At 42.1% G+C, this 5,485-nt stretch overlaps 1 pseudogene; it reads left to right on the top strand.

Moving 5' to 3' along the window:
* Positions 1–2,699: 2,699 nt before the first annotated feature.
* Positions 2,700–5,005, top strand: LOC139042771 (aldo-keto reductase family 1 member B10 pseudogene; annotated as a pseudogene).
* The last annotated feature ends 480 nt before the right edge of the window (positions 5,006–5,485 follow it).

The following is a 5,485-nucleotide window of genomic DNA, read 5'->3' on the forward strand; positions in this document are numbered from 1 at the left end:
TCCTGTCCACAATTCCCCATCCTCTCCCACAATTCCTGTACTTCCCACAATTCCTATCTTTCCCACACTTCCCACAATTCTTGGCATCTTCCACAATTCCCTGCTTCTCCCACAATTCCCTGTTTCTCCCACAATACCCCATTTCTCCCACGGTTCATATACTTTCCACAGTTCCTATACTTCTCATAATTCTCTGGGTCTCCCACAATTCCCTGTCCCTCCCACAACTCCCTGTTTCTCCCACAATTCCATTGTCTCCCACAATTCTCTATCTCTCCCACAACTCCTTGCTTTTTCACAATTCCCAGTCTCTCCCATATTTTATCTATTCCATAATCCTTCAAATTCTTTTACAATTCCTGGCTCCCTCACGATTATGTTCTCTCCCACAATTCCTTATTCCCTCCCACAATTCCTGGGCTTCCCATCATTCCTATATGTCCTGCCAATATCTGGTTCTCCCACAACTTTTTGGTTCTCCCAGAATTTCCTGTTTCTCCCACAACTCCATTTTTCCCACAATTCCCTATCCCTCCCACAATTCTCCATCTCCCTCACTATTCCTTGCCTTTCCCACAATTCACAGTCTTTCCAACAACTCCTTGTATTCTTTTACAATTCCCATTCTCCCTCACAATTCTACATTCTCTCTTGCAATTTGTTTTCTCTCCGGTAGGTCTCAATTCTCTTTCACAATTCTCTTGTTTTCTTCCAGAACTCTATTCTCTCACAATTCTCCATTCTCTCTCATTAATTCTTATTCTTTCCCACAATTCCCTATTCTTCCCACAATTACATGTGGCTCCCACAATTCTTTGCCTCCCATAATTCCTAGTCTCTCTCATAATTTTCTCTCTTCACAATTCTCTGTACAGTAGTATCCCCTTATCTGCAGGGGATACGATACATTTCAACACCCCCAGTGGATGCCTGAAACTGCAGATCACATCAAAGCCCATATACACTGTTTATTCCTATACATACCTAAGATAAAGTTTAATTTACAAATTAGGCACAGTAGGAGGTCAACAACATAACTAATAATAAAATAGAACAATTATAACAATATAGTTTAATAAAAGTTACCATAGATTTTAGCAACCTCAGCATATGACCTTTTTTCCTTCCTTATTAAGTTGAGAACTTTCACCTTTTCACTTAAAGGAAGCACTTTGTGGCTTCTCTTTGGCATACCTGAATTGCCAGCACCACTGCTCTTGTACTTAGGGACCATTATTAAGAAAAATAAGGGTGACTTGAGCATAAGAACTGCAATATCATGACAATCAATCTGATAATCCAGACAGCTACTAGATGACTAATGGGCTGCTAGCATATACAGTGTGGATACGCTGGACAAAAGCATGATTTACATCCCAAGAGAGATGGCATGAGATTTCATCATGCTACTCAGAATGGCATGCAATTTAAAACTTATGAATTGTTTATTTCTTGAATTTTCCATTTAATATTTTTGGGCCATTCTTGACCACAGGTAACTGAAACTGCAGAAAGTGAAACAGTGGATAAAGGGGGGCTACTGTATTCTTTTACAGTTCCCCATTCTTCCTCACAATTCTAGATATTTTCGGACAATTCTCTTTTCTCGCTGACAATTCTCTATTCTTTTTCATAATTCTCTCCTCTCTAACAACTCTCCATTCTTTCCTACAATTCCCATTCTTTTGCAGTTCTCTGATTTATTTTTCAACTCCCCCATTCTCCCTCACAATTCTACATTTTCTCTCACAATTCTCTTTTCTCTGATAGTTCTCCATTCTCTTTCCCAATTCTCTGTTCTCTCCCACAATTTCCATTCTTTCCCACAATTCCCAGCTCTCCCAGAATTCTGTGTTTCTCAGGATTCCCTATCCTTTCCACAGTTCTATGCAGCTCCCACAATTCCCCATTCTCTCTCACAATTCCCAGTCTCTTCCAAATTCCCTGTATCTGCCACCATCCTCCGATTCTCTTAGAATTCCCCATTCTCCCACACACTTCTCCATTTTCTCTTACACTTCTCCATTTTCTCTTACACTTCTCCATTTTCTCTCAAAATTCTACATTCACTCTTACAATTCTCTTGTGTGTCTGATAGTTCTCCATTCTCTTTCACCATTCTGTTTTCTCCCACAACTCTTGTTTCTCTCACAATTTTCAATTCTCTCCCACAATTCTCCATTATAGCACTTGACACAATATTTTGTAGTTATGTCTTAAAGCGTATATTTCCCTTACCAATGTGTTTTATGAAGTTGGAAAGTATATCTTATTAAGCTATCTATTCTCTAAATCAGTGCTAGTCATAATGCAGCCTGCCCACAGGTGCAAGTTCATACTGTTCTATGATGAGATAAGGAACTGTGCCAGAAGTGAAAGCAATTTCCTTCATCAAGAAAGTCTTGCTATGAAAAAAAAAGTCGTCCTAACTAAACACTGTGCTGAGTGACATATCAGATTTACATTCTAGTACAAGCTTCTTATCTCAGCCTGGACCAGTAACTAGCTGTTCCTGTACTGGCTCTTGAGCGGCACTGCCCTATCACTTACAGTCTAGATCCTGCTGTACAAAGGAGCAGTTGCCAACGCAGTCAGTAAGCAGGTACTGAAGGGATAAAGCAATTAATGAATCTTGAAAAACATCATTCCTTCAGCAGTACTTAAGGAGCATCTGTGCCCTGCCAGGTCCTGTGTTTACTGCTGAGAATTCAAAAGTGAACCTGCTGGACAAAGTCCCTACTTGAGGGCCCATCCCCTTAACCAGGGCACAAGACATCTGCTTGCTCAGAAGTGTTTCTGCACCAACCACAGCCACCTTTGTGGAGCTCAGTACCAAAGCCAAGATGTCCACTGTGAACCTGGGCACCTGGCAGTCTCCCCCAGGCAAAGTCAAGGAGCCTGTGAAGGTGGCCATTGATCCAGGAAATCACCACATCAGCTGTGCCTGTATCTATCAAAATAAGAATGAGGAGGAGGGAGGCATCCAAGAGAAGCTGTGAAGCAGGGAGACCTCTTCAGCAGCAGCAAGTTATGGCCCACCTTCTTTGAGAGAACCCTAATGAGCAAAGCTTGTCAGAAGACACTCAAGGATCTCAAACTGGACTATCTAGACATCTGTCTTATTGGTCACAGGGATTGCAGCCTGGGAAGGACTGTTTCCCCAAAGACAATAAAGGCAATGTCCTCAGCAGTAAAGTAACATTCTTGGATGCCTGGAAGACCACGGAGGAGCTGGTGGATGAGGAGCTGATGAAAGCCACTGGAATCTCCAACTTCAACCACTTCCAGATCGAAAGGCTCTTGACCAAACCTAGACTGAAATGCAAACTGGTGGCTAACCAGATTGAGTGTCACCCATGCCTCACACAGGAAAAACAGATCCAGTGCTGCCACTCAAGGGCGTCATTGTTAGAGCTTGAAACCCCCTGGGGACTCTGGAGAGACCTTGGGCCAAGCTAGAGGACCTTTCCCTACTGGAAGATTCCGCGATTAAGGAGATTGCTGCAGAGCAAAAAATTCATAGCCCAAGTTCTGATCCAGTTCCATATCCAGAGGAATGTGGTTATAATCCCCAAGTCTGTGACACTGACATGCATTATTGAGAAATTTCAGGCCTTTGACTTTAAATTGAATGATGAGGAGACCGTGACCATCCTCAGCTTCAACAGAAACTGGAGGACCTGCGCTGTGGACCATATGTCTCATTTGGAGGATTATCCCTTCAATGCAGAATATTGAAGCTGAATCTCCTGATAAGAGGACCTGGCAGATTTTCTCTCTTCACTTTACTGAAGTGTAACTCTCCACCAGAGTCCTATTTTAGCCAAGCGAATCTGAAATCATATTGAGCCTGGCCCTGCTGTAGGCCAGAATCTAGGCAGTGTTGTAGCTAGATCAGTATGTTCAACCAGGAGCGGATTATCACAGGGAGATATGACTCAGATAGGCAAACTGTAATTGTTTTTGACTTATTTGATCAGATCACCAGAGAACTCTAACACTGAGGATACAAAGACAAAAAGAATAAAGAAGAATAGTGCAAAAAACAAGTCCTTACTCTTATGGAATTTACCCTCTAGTAAACAAATAGATCAACCTACCAATGAACAATCCAATACATATACAGATAATTTCAAAGTGTAAGAAACATAAAATGAAACAAGGTAGTGTAATAGAGATTGAGTGGTGGTGCTGCCCGGGAGCTTTTTAGAAATGCAGAATTTTGGCTCTACCCCCTAAAACCACTGAGTCTAAGCCTGCATTGTGACAGGAGATCCCTGTGCACAGTACAGATCGAGAGCTCAGGATCCAACCTCAGATGTGATCGTCAGGAAAGACCTCTCTAAGGAGGTGACATTTTAGCTGAGACCTGTATGATGAGAAAGACGCAGTACGTAAAGGTCAGGACAAGGAGTTGTCCAGATGATGGCAAGAGCAAAGTAAGCTGCGATTGGAATGAACAGGGGAAGACCAGTGTGAGGAGCACAGAAGTGTGAGTGAGGGGCAGAAGGGTAGGACTGGATGTGGGGGCTGGATTGCACTGCCTCTTAGGCCGGAGGAGTTGGCATTTTCTTCTAAGTGAAATGTGAAGCCCTAGAAGGGTTTTGAATAGAAGAGTTATTTGACCTGGCAACTGGGAGAATTTGTTTTTCTCAACTTTGCTCTTCACCACTCTCCAGCTGTGCCTGGAGACTTTCACTTGGCTCCCCGCCAGCACTGCACATGAGCTTCACAGTCTTTGCCAAATGCATGAAGGCAAGTTCCTAAGACACAGTCAGGGGACTCCCTATACCTCAGTGTTCCACAGGGTCTGCACGGATTCACCAGGACTCACTACATCTGTTCTCAGAGGGACTGTGTCTATATCATGTCTGTATCAAGGGCCCGGGCTACATCTCGCTCTTGGAAATAAATGCCACTGTTCTTCAAAGGGATTTGCTGCCAATGAAATTACATACTGCCAGAAGTTATTCTGTTTAATATTTTCAACACCATTATTAACAACTTTAGGGGATATACTGCTGCTAGTCAATAAATCCCAATCTTTTTTTGTTTTTAAATCATGGTTCAGTCTCTTCTCAAACTCCTAAAAAGAAAATCAATTTTGATTCACTTTACCTTTCAAAGAATGCTCTAAGATTGTGGATAACTATTTTTAATGCAGATCAGTCCCAACTTCTTATCTAAAGCCTAGTTGCATGCTTCCAGATATACACAGGACGTCACTCTTAAGTTTCTCTTATTTCTAGCTGAACCTATTTAAGACTAGACTCCATCTTTCTCCTACAAATGTGATGCCTTTTCTAACTACTTGCGTTCTATCAGCGGGAGGTTCCCAAATGAAAACTGTAGGATCATCTTCGACTTTTGTTCTTGCTCTTTTATCATTTATATCCATTTTGTTATTAAATGTTGTTCTTTTACCCTTTGACCCTTTCCTCTCAATTCCTACTGCCAGAACCTGAAAGCCTTCATTTTTGCGACA

This window comes from Equus asinus, chromosome X, assembly GCF_041296235.1.
Source record: "Equus asinus isolate D_3611 breed Donkey chromosome X, EquAss-T2T_v2, whole genome shotgun sequence".
NCBI classification, from domain to species: Eukaryota; Metazoa; Chordata; class Mammalia; order Perissodactyla; family Equidae; genus Equus; species Equus asinus.